Here is a 20840-nt window from a genome sequence, read left to right as displayed (position 1 = left end):
CCCAGGGCACCTCACCAGCAGGAACCAGGCATGGGCACCATCCCCCAGGGTGCCATCCCAGCAGGGACCAGGTATGAGCACCATCCCCCAGGACGCCATCCCCCAGGGCGTCATCCCGGCAGGGACCAGGTGTGGGCACCATCCCCCAGGGCGCCATCCCTGCAGGAACCAGGTGTGGGCACCACCCCCCAAGATGCCATCCCGGCAGGGACCAGGTGTGGGCACCATCCCCCAGGGCGCCATCCTGGCAGGGACCAGTGTGGGCACCATCCCCCAGGGCGCCTTGCCAGCAGAAACCAGGCACCTCCCCTCATACCAAGGCGTTCATGGTTTACCTTCTTCTGAAAAAATCAAGGTTAAGACATGAATACTGTGAAACTGTTGTACAAATTGAATTTCATATACGTCATATTATCATTGTTCGTGGTCACATTTCAAAATTTTTAAGTGAGCTCTGACTAGAAAATACTCCAAGACACGTTAGCAGAGTCATCTTTCGGCAGCGAGACCAGTGGTACTATCCACATCTCCAGTGAGCAAGTGGGTGCTGGCGATGAGGACTTTAGGTTTTCCACATGGCAGCCCCCATGTGGCCATCTGAAGATGCAAAGCCATGTCTGCCGGCCCCCGGCTGCCCAGGTCTCCGTCGGCGGCCCTGCCAGCCCCACCCCTCCCTGCTCACTGGCCCCTTTCAGTTCCTTCACCTCCAGCCCGGCTCCGACACCCAAGCCGCCTCCTCCGCCTTCCCGAACCTGCCTACCGTCACTTCCTTCTTGTTTCTGTGATGGGGTCTCACTCTGTCCCCCAGGCTGGAGTGCAGTGGAGCAATTTCGGCTCACTGCAGCCTCAACCTCCCAGGCTCAAAGGATCCTCCCACATCAGCCTCCTGAGGAGCCGGGACCACAGGGGCACGCCACCACACGGGCTAATTTGTTTGTTTTGTAGAGACGAGGTTCTGTCATGTTGCCCAGGTTGGTCTTGAATTCCTAGATTCAAAGGAACCTGCCACCCTGGCCTCTCAAAATGCTGGGATGACAGGCGTGAGCCACTGCACCGACGTAACGTCACTTCCTTCTGTCGGGTGTCCCCAGCCAGAGCACAGCACACTTCCCCTTTCCAAACACCTCTCACTGCCCTGCGCTGTCCCGTCTCAGCCCCAGCCACCAGGGTCTCGGTGGGCTGTGGGGTCCCTGAATGGAGGAGCTTCCACTCCCACCTCAGCAGCTCCAGGCCTCAGCATCCCTCCAGCTCCAGCCAGGTGCCCACCAGTCACACGCAGGGGAAGCCTGGAGCAGTGCCTGGCTCGGACCATGTATAAGGGTGGCAGGGGTGCCCCCAGATGGGCACAAGGTGCTCTGGGCACCCGGGAGGGGGCCGGGGCAGCTGAGCTCCTAGTCGGTCATTTGGGTTATGAATGACACAGTGGAACAGGTCAGATCTGTAAAGACAAATCCTGCCATGAATCACAACAACAGTCCTGAGCCCTCTCAGCTGATGGACACAGCCTCCTCCTCCTCCTCCAGGAAGCCCTCCTGGGTGTCACTTTTCTTACACTGACAGCACACACCCCACCTCGCTGCCTGACACTGCCCTGCCCTCCTCTCAGCCCAGGGACCACATCTCGATGCTGGGCAGGCCCACCACATACACTTGGGGTCAACAAAACTACAGTACCAGGCCGGGCACGGTGGCTCACGCCTGTAATCCCAGCACTTTGGGAGGCCAAGGCAGGTGGATCACCAGGTCAAGAGATGGAGACCAGCCTGGCCAACATGGTGAAACCCCGTCTCTACCAAAATTACAAAAATTATCCAGGCGTGGTGGGGAGTGCCTGTAGTCCCAGCTACTCAGGAGGCTGAGGCAGGAGAATTGCTATAACCTGGGAGGCAGTGGTTGCAGTGAGCTGAGTTGGCACCATTGCACTCCAGCCTGGGCAACAGAGTGAGACTCCGTCTCAAAAAAACAACAACAAAAACGTACATGACTTTTTTTTTTTTTTTTTCTCAGAAGAGTCTCGCTCTGTTGCCAGGCTGGAGTGCAGTGGCACGATCTCGGCTCACCGCAACCTCCACCTCCCAGGTTCAATCGATTCTCCTGCCTCAGCCTCCCGAGTAGCTGCCATTACAGGCTTGCACCACCACGCCTGGCTAATTTTTGTGTTTTTAGTAGAGACGGGGTTTCACCACGTTGGCCAGGATGGTCTCGATCTCTTGACCTCGTGATCCGCCCACCTCGGCCTCCCAAAGTGCTGGGATTACAGGCATAAGCCACTGTGCCCGACCTACAGTACCTTTTGAACATTAAATCTGTAATACTGATTTACAGTATTTCAAAAATGTCTCGTACTAAGTGCTGATAGAAGGTAAAATGAAACAGCAGCCGGGCAGTGTGGTACACACCTCTAATCGCAGCACGTTGAGAGGCCGAGGCGGCAGGATCACTTGAGCCCAGGAGTTGGAGGCTGCAGTCAGTGAGCTCTGATTGCACCACTGCGCTCTAGCCAGAGTGACAAAGCAAGACCCCCATCTCTAAAGAAAAAAAAAGACACAGGGAGGAGGGAAGGCCATGTGACAACAGGCAGAGACTGGACTGACGAAGTCACAAGCCCAAGGATGCTTGAAGCCACCAGGAGCTGGAAGAGGCAGGAAGGGCCCTGCCCGGAGTCTCCAGAGGGTGCGTGGCCTTGAGACACCCCGAGTTCCAGCGCTGGACTCTGGAACTGAGAGGAGACGCCTCTGCTGCTGCAAGTTGCCCAGCAGGTGATACTTTCACAGCAGCCCCAGGAAACTAACTAATACACAAAGCCATGCAGCTTTTTTTTTTTCCTCTTTTTTGAGACAGAGTCTCACTCTGTCGCCCAGGATGGGGGGCAGTGGCGCGATCTCGGCTCACTGAAACCTTCAGCTCACTGCAACCTCTGCCTCCCAGGTTCAAGTGATTCTCGTGCCTCGGCTGCCCCAGTAGCTGGGATTATAGGCATGTGCCACCACACCCGGCTAATTTTTTGTATTTTTACTATAGACAGGGTTTCACCATGTTGGCCAGGTTTGTCTCGAACTCCTGACCTCAGGTGCTCCGCCCGCCTCCACCTCCCAAAGTGCTGGGATTACAGGCATGAGCCACCACTCCTGGCCCCAACTTTTAAAAATATTGCAATTTTTTTGGGCCGGGCGCGGTGGCTCAAGCCTGTAATCCCAGCACTTTGGGAGGCCGAGGCGGGTGGATCACGAGGTCAGGAGATCGAGACCATCCTGGCTAACACAGTGAAACTCCCGTCTCTACTAAAAAATACAAAAAATTAGCCGGGCGTGTTGGCGGGCGCCTGTGGTCCCAGCTACTCAGGAGGCTGAGGCAGGAGAATGGCGTGAACCCAGGAGGTGGAGGTTGTGGTGAGCCGAGATCGCGCCACTGCACTCCAGCGTGGGGGACAGAGAAAGACTCCGTCTCAAAAAAAAAAAAAAAAAAAAAAAAAAAAATTGCAATTTTCTCAGAAAGCTAATCAGCTGGCTGGGAAAGGTGGCTCACGCCTGTAATTCCAGCATTTTGGGAGGCCGAGGCGAGCAGATCACCTGAGGTCAGGAGTTCAAGACCAGACTGGCCTACATAGTGAAAGGCTCTACTAAAAATTTAAAAAAAAATTAGCCTAGCATGGTGGCGGGCGCCTGTAATCCCAGCTACTCGGGAGGCTGATGCAGGAAAATCGCTTGAACCTGAGAGGCGGAGGTTGCAGTGAGCCGAGAACATGCCACTGCACTCCAGCCCGGGCAACAACAGTGAAACTCCAGCTCAAAAAAAAAAAAAAGAAAGCTAATCAGCTTAACAAGGCAAGAAAACTATTTGTGTACATTTTAAATCTGAGATACTGCTATGGCTAACTCTGACCTGAAATGGTAACTTCAAAAAAAATAGAACCTAAATAAGAAGGTTGTAATACCTGCTTAAAATAAAGGTAACACTGTGCTCTCAAGGAATATGATGGAATCTTTCTTTTTTTTTTGAGATGGAGTCTGGCTCTGTCACCCAGGCTGGAGTGCAATGGTGCGACCTTGGCTCACTAAAACCTCCACCTCCCACGTTCAAGCAATTCTCCTGCCTCAGCCTCCCACATAGCTGGGACTACAGGCGCCCGCCACCACGCCCGGCTAATTTTGTTTTGTTTTTGTCTTTTGAGATGGAGTCTCGCTCTGTTGCCCAGGATGGAGTGCAGTGGCGCGATCTCGGCTCACTGCAAGCCCCGCCTCCCAGGTTCACACCATTCTCCTGCCTTAGCCTCCTGAGTAGCTGGGACTACCAGTGCCCGCCACCACACCTGGCTAATTTTTTGTATTTTTAGTAGAGACGGGGTTTCACCACGTAAGCCAGGATGGTCGCGATCTCCTGACCTCATGAGCACCTGCCTCGGCCTCCCAAAGTGCTGGGATTACAGGCGTGAGCCACTGCGCCTGGCCAGGATTGGTGTTAATTATTAAAATGTTTGATAGAATTCAACAGTGAAGTGATATATACAATCATATACATATATAGAGAGAGACAGAGATGGACTTTCCTTTTGTTGGAAGTTTATTGATTCAACTTCCAAAAAGAAAAGTCAATTTCTTTTTGGAAGCTAAAAAGTACAACTGTAGTGAAAGTTTCTGAACTTTTCTGTCATTGGAAGTTTTTTGACTACTGATTCTTTATTTGTTATAGGTCTATTCAGATTTTCTGTTTCTTCTTGAGTCAGTTTGGTCTCGCTCTGTCACCCAGGCTGGAGTGCAGTGGCGCCCTCTTGGCTCACTGCAACTTCTACCTCCCGAGTTCAAGTGATTCTCCCACCTCAGCCTCCCCAGTATCTCGGACTACAGGCGCACGCCAGCATACCTGGCTAATTTTTGTATTTTTAGTAGGGACGGGGTTTCACCATGTTAGCCAGTTTGGTCTCGAACTCCTGGCCTCAAGCAATCCTCCCACCTCGGCCTCCCAAAGTGTTGGGACTACAGGTGTGAGCCACCGCGCCCGGCCTTCAGCTACTCCATTTTTTAACATTTTGCCGCATATGTTTACCTCAAGCAATATGATACAATCCCTAACCAGTTACTTTTTGCTTAAAAGCTGTACTAGTCCAAAACAAGCGAAGCACCCGTCTGTGCGAGGCAGCCGGTCTGGCTTACGGGCGGCGCCTCAGGGCTCGCTCCCCCTCCAAGCGGGTCTCACTCCCGGAGCGGGGCTCGCCCGGTGTCCGGCCTCCGAGGCCGTGTGCCCAAGTTCCCACCTTGTGCGGCACAGGCCCTTCCCACAGGGGACACTCACGGAAGCTGAACGGACCTTCCCACAGAGGACACTCACGGAAGCTGAACGGACCTTCCCACAGGGGACACTCACGGAAGGTGAACGGACCTTCCCACAGGGGGCACTCACGGAAGCTGAACGGACCTTCCCACAGGGGACACTCACGGAAGCTGAACGGACCTTCCCACAGGGGACACTCACGGAAGCTGAACGGACCTTCCCACAGGGGACACTCACGGAAGCTGAACGGACCTTCCCACAGGGAACACTCACGGAAGCTGAACAGACCGACGGAGCTGGCATGGATGAGCAGCAGCCGCCTGAGCAGTGAGGAAATCCCGCGGACAGTGCGGTAAGGACCCCACCCAGACCACTGGATTTCACCACAGGCCACCTTCGATGGAGGAGTCCTCAGTCTCCATATCCGCACGTAACAGACGGAGGGGGGCCCATGGGGCCCCATAGATGAACCTGTCAGGGGTCCCCTGTACCCTGTAGGCCAGTCAAGCCATCCTTCCCAGCCCTTGCCCCGGGGGCTGAGCGCAGCGCAGGGCCCGGAAGGCAGAGGCCACGGAGCCCGGGGCTTCAGAGGGCTGTGGGGCGGGAAGCGGGGCCAAGGCGGAGGTCACGGACCGGGTCATCCGGACCCACAAGGAGTCTCAGCCCCGGGCCCCGGCGGGAGGGAAGGGGAGGCCAGGCTCTTCCTCCTAGGGCAGGGCCTGGGCTCCGGGGCAGGGGCGCGGTGGCGGGCGCCTGTAGTCCCAGCTACTCGGGAGGCTGAGGCAGGAGAATGGCGGGAACCCAGGAGGCGGAGCTTGCAGTGAGCCGAGTTCACGCCACTGCACTCCAGCCTGGGCGGCAGAGCCAGACTCCCTCTCAAAAAAAAAAAAAAGAAGAAAGAAAACTCCATGATTCATGAGGTAAGACCTGGGAGCTGCCAGGACTCAGGGCCTGAGGGACGCCCGGGCAAGGGCGGCTCGGTGCTCCGGTGCTGCAGAGGCACTCAAGGGGCTCTCCATGTTCGCCTTCCACGTTCCCCTTCGCAGGGACCGCAGCACCTCGGGCATTTCGCCATGGGCTTGGCCGAAATGGGCACTAAAGGTGCAGGCTCGGTGGAGCCAAGGCGGGTAAGGTCAGCAGCCCCGGGGGCCCCGCCCTGGGCCACGCCCAGCGCTTCCAGTCCTCATGGCCGCGTCTATTCCAGGAATGGGGTCCTGGGGTTTGGCACAAGCCTGCTGGGGTAGTGGCCCCACATCTTGCCTGTGTCCCCCCATATTATGCCCAAGGGGGCAACAAAGGTCACCCCTGGGTCCAGGCCTCAGGAGCTCACAGGAGCCCTGAGCCCAGAAGACAGCAGCGCCCTCACGCGGTCCTCAACAAACCTGCCAGAGCCCAGCAGGTGAGAGGACTCCGGGAGACAGCAGGAGCTCCGCGACCTCCCTTCCTCTCACTTCTTCTCCCTTACAATGTTAGCCATGTGGTGTGGCCAGTGTGGCTTAACTCAATGCTACAATTTTAAAGATTTATGGAAAGGACTTAAAAGACACGTGCTTGACTCTGAGAAAAGATTTCAAGGCCAGGCAGTCACGGTGGCTCATGCCTGAAATCCCAATGCTGAGGGAAGCCGGGGCGAGCAGATGGCATGAGCCCAGAAGTTCAAGACCAGCCTGGGCAACATGGTGAGACCCCATCTCTACAAAAAATAGAAACAATTAGCCGGGCATGGTGGTGCACACCTGTAGTCTCTGCTACTCTGGAGGATGAAGTGGGAGGATCCCTTGAGTTGGGAGGTCAAGGTTGGACTGAGCCAAGATCACACCACTGTACTCCAGCATGGGTGACAGAGCAAGGCCCTCTCTCAAAAAAAAAAGAAAACTCTAAATACATGAAACTGACAAACATTAACGTAAAGTCATTACAAAGGTGGCCATGACACAGGAGGCCCAGAATGGGGCGGCCCTCGAAGCAGCCTGCAGCGTGGGGATGAGGCCTGCAGATGCCTCTGCCTCTTTGACTAATTCCACTTCTGAGACTCTGCCCCAAGGAAATAACCCAAAAAGCTAATTGGTTCCAAGATGTTCCAAGCACTGCTATGGCTAACAGTGACAAACAGAAAAAGACCCAAACACTCAACAATTCGAAGATGGCCCAGAAAACCGTGAAGTATTAAAACTGAGCAAAACCCAATTCCAGGAACATTAAAAGTGCCAGTTACGTGGATGCTTAGAAGTTTATCAGAAATTAACGGGAAGAAATGAGAACAGAAAGCCCAGCCGGCCGTGTCTGCACAAGCTCACACACACCGACCACACTCAGGATAGGCACCAAAACCCTCCTTCCCCTCGCAAACCAAGGTCCTTATTTATAAAACACAAACGTAATCCTAGCACTTTGGGAGGCTGAGACAGGTGGATCATGTGAGATCAGGAGTTTGAGACCGTCCTGGCCAACATAACGCAACTCTGTCTTTACTAAAAATGCTAAAATTAGCCGGGCGTGGTAGCACGCACCTATAATCCCAGCTACTAGGGAGGCTGAGGCAGGAGAATTGTTTGAACACGGGAGGCAGAGGTTACAGTGAGCCGAGATTGTGCCACTGCACTCCGGTCCAGACAACAGAGTGAGACTCTGTCTCAAAAAAACAAAAAATAAATAAAAATAAAACACAAACGCGACAGCATGCCCACCAGCACAGATGCAGGGTAGGATGACGCCACGGGAAATCAGCACCCAGGAGGTGAACAGAGCGCGAACATGACAGCAATCTACGTTTCTCTTTCCTCACTCCTACGAGGAACTCCAGCAGCAGAGCCAGAGAACACCAGCCGGCGTCCGTACTCCACTCCTTTTCCTCACTCCTACGAGGAGCTCCAGCGGCAGAGCCGGAGAACACTGGAGAGCACCAGCCGGCGTCCATGCTCCACTCTCTTTGACTTTTCACAAACCCAACAGGCAGGCGAAGAGTCTGCCTCTCTGGGTCCCAGAACCCCACAGGATGGGCATGAGCCCCCCGTTCCCCCCACCCAGCCCACAGTGGCGAGTCTGAGTCCCAGAACCCCACAGGACAGGCATGAGCCCCCCGACCGCCCAGCCCACAGGGGCGAGTCTGGGTCCCAGAACCCCACAGGATGGGCATCAGCCCCCCGAGGGGCAAGAGACGACAACAGGTGGACGAGATGCGAGCCACCCGCCCACTAGGACCTCGGAGCTGCCATGGAGCGGGTCTCCCCGAAGAAGAGTTGAGCAGCTTTCCTCTCCCCAGCCCCACCCCACCTCTCATACAGAAGACGCTACAGCCCCAGGCCTCCCAGCTCTAACTTCCAGGAGCAGAAGTAAGTTCTTCCACAGGGCAGGAGGGGCCCTGGCAGGATACGACTGTCACCTCCTCTGAAAGTATTTCCAGGAAGCCCACTGTGCCCACGGCCATAGGCAACGCAGAGAGCAGGAAAATCTCGGGGTGCAGAGAGGGGGCAGCCCATAGGCAACGCAGAAAGCAGGAAAGTCTCGGGGTGCAGAGAGGGGGCGGCCCATAGGTGATGCAGAGAGCAGGAAAATCTCTGGGTGCAGAGAGGGGGCGGCCCACAGGTGACGCAGACAGCGGGCCCTGACCGCCGGGCCCGGCAGAGATCTGTACGTGTGAGGGTCAGCTCTGAGCTGGGCGATGGGCCAGCCGGCTCACCTTGCAGCCAGGTGAGCTCTACCCCGCTGGGAAGAGAGCTGCCGCTGTCTGACTCCCTGCAACACGAGGACTCAGGACACACTGGGCAGGTGAGCCATGCTGCAGGAACAAACTCCTTTCATCCAACTCTGCCATGAGACAAAATGTTAGAATCACAGCCTCTGCCACTAAGTAGCACATCTATTTCACCAACTCCCACTTTTCTACCAGGTCTGCCTCATACATTGTTCAGACCAAGTACTTGCCTGGGAAAAAAAACTAAAGTAAAAATAGCTCTTAGACTCCAAACAGGGAAGCATTAAAATATTCAAAAGAACTGACCCTGCAAATATTGAAACAAGGCTTTAGTGCTGACCCACCAAAGTAGCGGCGATCTTTTCGTAACAAAACTCTCACTAGGCCGGGCGCGGTGGCTCACGCTTGTAATCCCAGCACTTTGGGAGGCCGAGGCGGGCGGATCACAAGGTCAGGAGATCGAGACCACGGTGAAACCCCGTCTCTACTAAAAATACAAAAAAATTAGCCGGGCGTGGTGGCGGGCGCCTGTAGTCCCAGCTACTCGGAGAGGCTGAGGCAGGAGAATGGCGTGAACCCGGGAGGCGGAGCTTGCAGTGAGCCGAGATTGCGCCACTGCACTCCAGCCTGGGTGACAGAGCGAGACTCCGTCTCAAAAAAAAAAAAAAAAAAAAAAAAAACTCTCACTAATAGGAAAACTCCAAATTCAGGCAAAATTTGCATCAACTTTTCCTATATAAAAAAAGAGAAGCAACAGTAAACTACATTTGCATTTTTAGTAAAAACTAAATGAAAATCAACTTGAAATAAGAAAATTAACGTTAAAATTTTTCACAAGGCCAGGCAAGGAGGCTCAGGCCTGTGATCCCAGCATTCTGGGAGGCCGAGGCGGGCGGATCACGAGGTCAGGAGATCGAGACCATCTTGGCTAACACGGTGAAACCCCATCTCTACTAAAAATACAAAAAATTAGCCGGGCGATGTGGTGCGCGCCTGTAATCCCAGTGCTTTGGGAGGCGGAGGCGGGCAAATCATGAGGTCAGGAGTTCGAGACCAGCCTGGCCAACATGGTGAAACCCCATCTCTACTAAAATACAAAAAATTAGCCAGGCGATGTGGTGTGCGCCTATAATCCCAGTGCTTTGGGAGGTGGAGGCAGGCGAATCACAAGGTCAGGAGTTCAACGCCAGCCTGGCCAACATGTAGAAACCCCATCCCTAGTAAAAGAAATACAAAAAATTAGCTGGGTGTGGTGGCGCGTGCCTGTAATCCCAATTACTCGGGAGGCTGAGGTGGGAGAATCACTTGAACCCGGGAGGCAGGGGTTGCCATGAGCCAAGACCACGCCACTGCACTCCAGTCTGGTGACAGAGCCAGACTCCATCTCAAAACAAAAAACAAAACAAAACAAAAAAAAACCATGGCTGGGCGTGGTGGCTCACGCCTGTAATCCCAATACTTTTGAGAGGCCAAGGCAGGTGGATCATGAGGTCAAGAGATTGAGAGCATCCCGACCAATGTGGTGAAACCCCATCTTTACTAAAAATACAAAAAAAAATTAGCTGGGTGTGATGGCGTGCACCTGTAGTCCCAGCTACTTGGAAGGCTGAGGCAGGAGAATTGCTTGAACATGGAAGGCAGAGGTTGCAGTGAGCCGAGATCGCTCCACTATACTCCAGCCTGGTGACAGAGTGAGACTCTGTCTCAAAAAAAAAAAAAAAAAAAACAAAAAAAAAAAAAAAAAAAAACAGGCACCAAAATATGAAACAACCCGTTTTTTTTTTTTTTTTTTTTTTTTTTTTTTTTTTTTTTTTTGAGACGGAGTCTCGCTCTGTCTCCCAGGCTGGAGTGCAGTGGCGCCATCTCCGCTCACTGCAAGCTCCACCTCCCGACAACCCGTGTTTTAAAATACTTTAAGTTGGGGCCAGGCACTGTGGCTCACACCTGTAATCCCAGCACTTTGGGAGGCTGAGGCGGGTGGATCATCTGAGGTCAAGAGTTCGAGACCAGCCTGGCCAACATGGTGAAACCTCGTCTCTCCTGAAAATACAAAAATTAGCCAGGCATGGTGGAGCGCGCCTGTAATCCCAGCTATTCAGGGGGCTGAGGCAGGAGAATCACTTGAACCCAGGAGGCAGAGGTGGTAGTAAGCCGAGACTGTGCCACTATACTCCAGCCTGGAGACAGAGCAAGACTCCATCTCAAAAAAAAAAAAAAGAATAAATAAATAAATAAATAGACAAATAAAATATATTAAGTTGGAAATTCCAATGTAAGCATTGTGGCTACACACCAGAGTAACTGCTCCCCTGCCACTGCCCTGCGGGGGTGAGTCCCAGCCCTCCCGCCTCTACCTGGTTCTACTGACGGCTCAGGCATGAGTTCAAGGTCACAAGGATGCACCCAGCCAGACCTTCAGGTAGGAAATGTCACAGAACCAACAACTGATCCTTCAACAAATAAGTAGCACGAAACGGAGAGAAGAAATGCAACTTCAGGGACATCACCACCCACAAGCAGCGCGTGGCCCTCATCCCAACTCTGATTCAAGTAAAGCCACAGTGAAAATGTGCAGGCCACAGTCAAGAACGCTGAGCCCAGCCCAGCGTCGTGACGCTGAGGAAGTGTTGTGGCGTGCCCAGATACATGTAAGCCACACACAACGAAGCCCTTGAGGGTAAAACTGAGATTTGCTTTAAAATACTTGAGAGAAAAAACAGTGGGAAGGGCCAGGCGCAGTGGCTCACGCCTGTCATGTCAGCACTTTGGGAGACCGAGCGGGTGGATCACGAGGTCAGGAGATCAAAACCATCCTGGCTAACATCGTGAAACCCGGTCTCTACTAAAAATACAAAAAAATTAGCTGGACATGGCAGTGGGCGCCTATAGTCCCAACTACTGGGGAGGCTGAGGCAGGAGAATGGTATGAACCCGGGAGGCAGAGCTTGCAGTGAGCCGAGATCGCGCCACTGCACTCCAGCCTGGGCGACAGAGCGAGACTCCGTCTCAAAAAAAAAAAAAAAAAAAAAGAAAACGAGAAAACAGTGGGAGAGAGTGGGAGAGATGAGTAAGACAAGAGCAGAGCACTGGGGGTTCCCGCAGCCAGGCGACGTGGACATTCTCTCTAATTTTGTGTATGTTTGAAATGTTCCAAAATATGGCCGGGCGTGGTGGCTCACACCTGTAATTCCAGCACTTTGGGAGACAGAGGCAGGCGGGTCATGAGGTCAGGAGATCGAGACCATCCTGGCCAACATGGTGAAACCCTGTCTCTACTAAAAAAATACAAAAAATTAGCCGGGCGTGGTGGCAGGTGCCTGTAGTCCCAGCTACTCCGGAGGCTGAGGCAGGAGAATGGCGGGAACCCGGGAGGCAGAGCTTGCAGTGAGCCGAGATCGCACCACTGCACTCCAGCCGGGCGACAGAGCAAGACTCCGTCTCAAAAAAAGAAAGAAAACTTCCAAAATAAGTTTTTAAAAATATAATTAGGTTTTAAAATAATATAACTTTTACAAAACTGGGAAAATATACAATCCAGCGATGCAAATGCGGTGAGAGAGAATCTCATCTGGAAACCCACAGGCAGCCCCACCCCTCAACAGGAGGCCCAAGACCTGCCTCTGCAGGGGGAGCCTGCCTCCTCCCACCCCCAGGCAAGGGTCCTCATTTGGGGGTGACCTCCCAGAGGAGTGGAGCAAGCCTGGGCCTCAGGAGTCTGACTGTGGGTGACAAGCCACAGACACAGCCATGTCCACATCGCACCATGGCCACCGCAGGCAACTTAGAATGCTCTTGACACTCACCCTACTTCGGAATTAGGAATATCAGATGCACCATTCACAATGCTATGTGCTAAATTAAAGTTCCACATGTTACTACCTCACAAACCAAACTTTCCTGAATTTTAGCAATGATATTTCAGTAGTTGCTACCCTTCATTTTCCAGGGATCTTACTGGATGCACTAAAAATGCTATTGTGAGCTGAAAATGGTCTCACATGCCTGGGGTCCCAGCTACTCAGGAAGCTGAGGCAGGAGGATCGCTTGAGCCCAGGACGTCGAGGCTGCAGTGAGCTGAGATCGCGCCACTACACTCCAGCCTGGATGACAGAGCAAGACCCTGTCTCAAAATAAACAAACAAAACGTGCTATTCTGAAAAGGGGCCACAGCTCACCAGCTGCTGAGAAGACACAAAAGGCGGAGAGCCCAAGTCTGAGCTGAAGGCACAGATGCAGTGGGCGCAGGTGCAGTGGGCACGAGTGCAGGTGCAGTGAGTGCAATGGGCGCAGGTGCAGTGGGTACAGGTGGGCACAGGTACAGTGAGTGCAGGTGCAGGTGGGTGCAGGTGCAGTGGGTGCAGGTGGGCGCAGGTGCAGTGGACACAGGTACAGTGGGTGCAGGTGGGCACAGGTGCAGTGGGCACAGATGGGCACAGGTGCAATGGGTGCAGGTGCAGTGGGCGTAGGTGGGCACAGGTGCAATGGGTGTAGGTGCAGTGGGCGCAGGTCAGCACAGGTGCAGTGGGTGCAGATGCAGTGGGCACAGGTGGGCACAGGTCCAGGGGGCACAGGTGCAGTGAGAAAGGCAAAGAAGATGCCCAGAGGAGGGCCTGAGTCCTGCTTAGGATGGGGAGGCACAAGCAGCCGCTACACTCAGCTGCCCCTCTTGGCTCCATCTCTGCTCACCCCCAACATGACTCCCTCCCCACCCATCCCGTGTCTCTCCTCACAAGCTGGCAGGCTCACATCACCCAAGATACTCAAAGCGTCTCCCCCGTCTGCATAACCCAGCAAAGCAAGGACTCCATGAGCTGCTGTGTACCCAGGCCAGGAACCCGACTTGCCACAGGCCCAGGGCTGCGTGCACACTGGCTGAATGCATTAGCTAATATTTCGGTGACGCTGGTTACTTGCCACCTCTGCTGTAAATAACAGCAGCGTCAAGGATACAGTGGCCACGAGAGGTGGCAGCTGCTGATGCGTGGAGAAGCCTCCACAGAGAAATACGTGTGGAAGACACATCAAGAAAACCCAAGCTCTGATGCTGTTAAGGGCTGAAATGTGTCTGCTGAAGTCCTAAACCTGCAAATGTGACCTTATTTGGAAATAGGGTCTTTGCAAATATAATCGAGTTAAGATGAGGTCATAGTGGATTAGGGCGGGCCCTCACCCAATAGGACCAGCTTCCTTAAAAGAAAAGGAAAAGGCCAGGCCAGGCGTGGTGGCTCACGCCTACAATCCCAGCACTTTGGAAGGCCGAGGCGGGCAGATCATCTGAGGTTAGGAGTTCGAGACCAGCCTGACCAACATGGAGAAACCCCGTCTCTACTAAAAATATAAAACTAGCCGGGCGTGGTGGCGCATGCCTGTAATCCCAGCTACTCAGGAAGGCTGAGGCAGGAGAATCACTTGAACCCAGGAGGCAGAGGTTGCGCTGAGCCAAGATCGCACCACTGCACTCCAGCCTGGGCAACAAGAGCGAAACTCGGTCACAAAAAAAAAAAAAAAAAGAAAAGGAAAGGGCCAGGTGTGGTGGCTCATGCCTGTAATCCCAGCTCTTGGGGAGGCAGAGGCAGGAGGATTGCTTGAGCCCAGCATGGGCCACAAAGGGAGACGCTGTCTCTACAAAAAGTAAAAAAATTAGCCAGCTATGATGGTGCATTCTTGCAGTCCCAGATACTTGGGAGGCTGAGGCGAGAGGATCCTTGAGTCTGGGAGAAGGAAGCTACAGTGAGCTGTGTTTGTGCCACTGTACTCCAGCCTGGCCCAGAGAGTGAGATCCTGTCTCAAGAAAAAAGAAAAAGAAAAAGAGGCTGGGTGCAGTGGCTCAGGCTTGTAATCCCAGCTCTTCAGGAGGCCGAGGTGGGTGGATCACCTGAGGTCAGGAATTCGAGACCAGCCTGGGCAACATGGTAAAACCCTGTACCTACCAAAAATACAAAAAATTAGTCAGGCGTGTGGCACACGCCTGTAATCCCAGCTACTTGGACAGCTGAGGCAGGAGACTCGCTTAAACCTGGGAGGTGGAGGCTGCAATGAGCTGAGATGGTGCCACTACACTCCAGCCTGGGCGGCAGAGTGAGACTGTCTCAAAAAAAAAAAAAAAAGGAAGAAGAAAGAAGAGGAAATCTGGACACCGGCAGGGGAGACTGTGTGAAGACAGCGGCAGAGGCTGGAGTGAGGCGTCTACAAGCTGAGAGGCACCAGGGACTGTGGTCAACGCCTGCAGCTGAAGAGGCAAGAGGACCCTCCCCTGGAGCCTTGGGAGGAAGGGTGGCCCCGTCCACCCCGATGCTGGGCGTCAGCCTCCAGCCCTGTGACAGAATAAGTCTCTACCGTTTTCAGCCACTCAGGCCATGGTCCTGCGTAACACAGCCCCAGGAACTCGCCCAAACAGCAAGCTCACCTACAGAGACTGCACGGCACCACACTCTGAGTGGTGGCACTGGGGGTCTTCACCCAGGATTCACATGGTCTCATCCACCAGGGCCCCTGCCTTTTGAGTCTACAGTTTTGATGTGCACTGCAAGGGGCCCTTTGTAGAGCTGGACAAGGGCGCTGGGGTGAGAGCCACTGGCACCATCCACGCTCCCCTGCCAGGTGAGGCATGCCCTGACCATGGTCCTGCTGGAAAGCACGTGGCAAAGCCACCCGGAAACCAGATGCAAAGCCCAGAAGCCCTTGGCGCAGCCCCTGCAACCAAGTCACAGTCCCCTCCAGCTGGGCTGCATAAGGAGGGCCAACCCTGGGTCTTCGTGAGGAGAGCAGCACAGTGCCGCCCCGAGGTCAGTTCTGCAGAGGGAGAGTGGGCCAGGCCAGCGCGGACCCCCAGGGCGTGTTCTACAGCAACAGTGGCCACAGCTCCGGCCAACACCTGGGCACTTGCCATCTCTCCTGATAGTTATGTGTTCATGTCAGCGTGTCAAGAAAAGCATCACTGGCTAGTCGCGGTGGCTCATGCCTGTCATCCCAGCACTTTGGGAGGCCAAGGCGGGCAGATCACAAGGTCAGGAGTTTGGGACCAGCCTGGCCAACATGGTGAAACCCCATCGCTATTAAAAAAAAAATTCAAAAATTAGCCGGGCATGGTGGCGGACACCTATAATCCCAGCTACTGGGGAGGCTGAGGCAGGAGAATCGCTTGAAACTGGAAGGCAGAGGTTGCAGTGAGCCAAGATCGCGCCACTGCACTCCAGCCTGGATGAAAGAATGAAACTCCAGCTCAAAAAAAAGAAGGCCAGGCGCAGTGGCTCAAGCCTGTAATCCCAGCACTTTGGGAGGCCAAGGCGGGCAGATCACGAGGTCAGGAGTTCAAGACCAGCCTGACCAACATGGTGAAACCCCGTCTCTACTACAGAATACAAAAATTAGCCAGGCATGGTGGTGTGTGCCTGTAATCTCAGCTACTCTGGAGGCTGAGGCAGGAGAATCGCTTGAACCCGGGAGATGGAGGTTGCAGTGAGCCGAGATAGCACCACTGCACTCCAGCCTGGACGACAGAGCGAGACTGTCTGAGGAGAGGAAAGGACTGGGAAGGGGAGGGGAGGGGAGGGGACAGGAGGGGAGGAGAGGAGAAGAGCAGAGCAGAGCAGAGCATCACTGAGACACCTACTCATGACTTCCTGGATACACTTCCTTCTTAAGACAAGGCAAAAATCAGGTGAAATACAAAATGAGGTTGTTATCAATGATATTAAGCGAACAGAGAGAGCATCCGGGACGCTAATGGATGCTGCCTGCTGGCTTTGCTCCCTCCAGGAGCGCATCCCGAAGAAGACAAGCCAGCCCTTGCCAGGGTGCAGGTGTGTGTCTCACTCCGACCCTTCCTGACCCTGCGTCTCAGGCTCACCCAGAGGCGTCTGTGATCACAACTCTGCTTCCTGTGAGGGCTCTGCCATGGGCACTCAACATGGCCTTACACAGACACAGGGTCCCCCAGACGATGGGACCTCCTACCCTCCCTTCTCCGAAGCTCTCTGGCAATTTCCACACTGAAGAGGCAAAAACAGCAACAGTGCCCCAGGGGCCAGACCAGAGGCAAACGGATTAAAAAGACCACTTCTCGGCCTCCCTGAATGTTCCTGCAACGTCTAGTGAAATCCAGTGAGCAGCCGTGAAAATGGCTTTAACTAGATGGGATATCAGAGTGAGTGCCACCTCACCCTGCCTCACTCCGCCAACAAGTAAGAAAAACAACTGGGACGCTGGGAGCACTGACAGCCGCTTTGTCCATCACGGGACATGCATTTCACTGTCCAGCAGAGGGTGTCTGCTAATGACTTCCGAAAAGTTCTTCAAAACACTTCTTCTGAAGTACAGAACAAGTCTACATACAAACTAAAATAAAAACAATGAAATACTATAGATGTCTTTCCATATATCACCGTAGGCAGCGAAACATAACCATTTCCTCAGGCAAAAACATGCAAACTCCCAGTGTATGACGTTAGCAACGTATAACCAAGAAAAGAAAACAAAAGTCATAAAAACAGTAAACAGGCACACTGTTTGTTTGTTTGAGACGAAATCTCGCTCTGTCGCCCAGGCTGGAGTGCAGTGGCACGATCTCGGCTCACTGCAAGCTCTGCCTCCCGGGTTCACGCCATTCTCCAACCTCAGCCTCCTGAGTAGCTGGGACTACAGGCACCCGCCACCACACCCAGCTAATTTTGTTTTTTTGTGTTTTTAGTAGAGATGGGGTTTCACTGTGTTAGCCAGGATGGTCTCGATCTCCTGACTTTGTGATCCGCCTGCCTCGGCCTCCCAAAGTGCTGGGATTACAGACATGAGACACCGCGTCCGGCCAATGTAAACAGGCACGCTTTTTAAGACATATATATATATATATATATATATATATATTTTTTTTTTTTTTTTTTTTTTTTTTTTTTTTTTTGAGACAGAGTTTTGCTCTTGTTGCCCAAGCTGGAGTGCAGTGGTGCAATCTCGGCTCACACAACCCCCACCTCCCCAGTTCAAGCGATTCTCCTGCCTCAGCCTCCCGAGTAGCTGGATTACAGGCATGCGCCACCATGCCCGGCTAATTTTGTATTTTTGGTAGAGACGGGGTTTCTCCATGTTGGTCAGGTTGATCTCGAACTCCCGACCTCAAGTGATCCGCCCACCTGGGCCTTCCAAAGTGCTGGAATTACAGGCGTGAGCCACCGCACCCAGCCTATTTATTATTTTTTTAGATGGAGCCTCACACTGTTGCCCAGGCTGGAGTGCCATGGCACGATCTCGGCTCACTGCAATCTCTGCTTCCCAGGTTCAAGCAATTCTCCTGCCTCAGCCTCCCAAAGAGCTGGGACTACAGGTGTCTGCCCCCATGCATGGCTAAACTCACTGCAATCTCTGCTTCCCGAGTTCAAGCGATTCTCCTGCCTCAGCCTCCCAAATAGCTGGGACTACAGGTGTCTGCCCCCATGCATGGCTAATTTTTTTTTTTTTTTAGATGGAGTTTCGCTCTCGTTGCCCAGGCTAGAGTGCAATGGCACGATCTCAGCTCACTGCAACCTCTGCCTCCCAGGTTCAAGAGATTCTCCTGCCTCAGCCTCCCAAGTAGCTGGGATTACAGGCATGCGCCATCACGCCCAGCTAATTTTTGTATTTTTAGTAGAGATGGGGTTTCACCATGTTGGCCAGGATGGTCTCAATCTCTTGACCTCATGATCCGCCTGCCTCAGCCTCCCAAAGTATTACAGGCGTGAGCCACTGCGCCCAGCTTTTTTTTTTTTTTTTTAGTAGAGACAGGGCTTCACTATGTTGGCCAGGCCAAACTCCTAACCTCAGGATCCACCCACCTCAGCCTCCCAAAGTGCTGGGATTACAGGTCTGAGCACTGTACCTGGCCATTATTATTACTATTATTATTTTTTATTTTAGAGAGGGTCCTGCTGTGTTGCCCAGGGTGGCCTTAAACTCCTGGGCTCCAACGATCCTCCTGCCTCGGCCTCCTGAGCAGCTGGGACTACAAGCAGGCACGCTTTTTTTTTTTTTTTTTTTTTTTTTTTTTTTTTTTTTCTGAGACAGAGTTTCCCTCTTGTTGCCCAGGCTGGAATGCAATGGCACGCTCTCAGCTCACTGCAATCTCCACCTCCTGGGTTCAAGTGATTCTCCTGCCTCAGCCTCCCAAGTAGCTGGGATTACAGGTGTGTGCCACCACACACAGCTAATTTTTTGTGTGTGTATATTTTTAGTATAAATGGGGTTTCACCATGTCAGCCAGGCTAGTCTCAAACTCCTGACCTCAGGTGATCCGCCCACCTCAGCCTCCCAAAGTGCTGGGATTACAGGTGTGAGCCACCATGTCCAGTCCAGGCTCACTTTTAATAATGTGATGCTAAACAGAAATACTTAAAGTACAGAGTGACATTAACCTGAAATGTTTCATTCACTTTGGACAAAAACAACAGCCACTGTTTAGGAAGCACCGAGGTGGTTTTAAATATCCTAACTCCCTTAGTTTCCCTTCAGAAATAAAAACCTTTGTGATATCACTAACAATTCTCAGAGCACGAGGCTGTCCCACAGCCTGCCCCAAGCACTTACTCACCAGGAAAACCCAGCCAGTCACTCAGCACACTGCGAGAACTTACACCTTTAACTTCCTCTATCTAAGAAGCTTTTTGCAGGAAAAATTACCATCTGTGCTTTTACTCAATAGTGAGCTCTTACCATTAACATTTTAGAAACACGAACACAGCCCTGATCAAGCAGAACCGATACACTCCCGAAACAGGCAGAAAATCCTAAACACACTTGCAGCACCAGCCAGCAAAGCTGCACTCACAGCGTCGGGGACCAGAGGTGGCTGGGAGAACTGGGAATAAACGACGGGACACACGTCCAGCCTTCCTCAGTTCAAGCGCCCTGAATTCACCCACCAGCACACCCATGGAGGAGACAGGCACTTTTGTATGTGACACGGGCCCCCAATGAGAAAAGCCTGGGGTGCTCTCCCTAGAGCTGACACGTGTACATGCAAAACCCAGCCCTGGGACTGAGGGGCTCTAGGCCCCGACAGAGGAGCACAGGAGGCCTGTTCCATTTCAGTGCAACGGGTTCCGTGATTGGCCAAGGCTGGGCTCAGTCCTACACCAGACTGACAGCTTCCTCACCCTCCCACGCTTGGGTTTAAAAACATGTCCACAGGAAGATGCACCATCAGTGAACGGCTGCTGTTAGGAGAAACAGGAACAGCACCGACCACACGGTGAGCACGGGACACGGCCAACCTGGCAAGCACGAAAACATGAGAGAGTGGAGCCTACGGTGAGTCTCGGAATTCCAGACCACGGGCCAGGCGTTATGGCTCACACCTGTCATCCCAGCACTTTGGGAGGCTGAGGCAGGATGAATGCTTGAGCCCAGGAGTTTGAGACCAGCCTGGGCAACACAGCGAGACCCTGTCTGTACAAAACATATTTTAAAAATGGAAACAAAAAGTCAGGAGCGGCGGCACACACCTGTCATCCCAGCACTTTGGGAAGCCGAGGCGGGTGGATCACTTAAGCTCAGGAGTTCGAGACCAGCCTGGGCAACATGGACAAACCCATCTCTACTATTCAAGACCAGTGCGGGCAACATGGACAAACCCCGTCTCTACTAAAACTTAAAAAAAAAAATTAGCTGGGCATGGTGGCGTGCACCTGTGATCCCAGTTACTTAGGAGGCTGACACAGCAGGAGAATCGCTTGAAACTGAGAGGTGGAGGTTGCAGTGAGCCAAGACTGCACCACTGCACTCCAGCCTGAGTGACAGAGTGAGACTCCATCTCAAAAATAAATAAATAAAATAAAAATAAAAATGGGAACAAAAGGCCAGGCACAGTGGCTCACTGTCATCCCGGTACTTTGGGGGTTCAAGGTGGGCAGAT

The 20840-nt window shown here is 53.1% G+C and overlaps 1 protein-coding gene across 4 annotated transcripts in view; it reads right to left on the bottom strand.

The window, feature by feature from the left end:
* Window positions 1-20840, bottom strand: part of ZBTB46 (zinc finger and BTB domain containing 46) — a 94133-nt gene that overhangs the window by 64062 nt on the left and 9231 nt on the right. The window contains exon 1 of one of the 4 annotated variants that reach the window (XM_063634079.1): window positions 761-1495. The exons of the other annotated variants lie outside the window; for them this stretch is intronic. The gene's annotated coding sequence lies outside the window, so the exon portion shown is untranslated. Of the gene's footprint in view, window positions 1-760; window positions 1496-20840 lie in introns of those variants that run through there. 4 annotated transcript variants of the gene reach the window in all.

Source organism: Symphalangus syndactylus, chromosome 24 (assembly GCF_028878055.3).
Source record: "Symphalangus syndactylus isolate Jambi chromosome 24, NHGRI_mSymSyn1-v2.1_pri, whole genome shotgun sequence".
Taxonomy (NCBI): domain Eukaryota; kingdom Metazoa; phylum Chordata; class Mammalia; order Primates; family Hylobatidae; genus Symphalangus; species Symphalangus syndactylus.
This window is presented reverse-complemented; position numbering and strand designations above follow the sequence as displayed.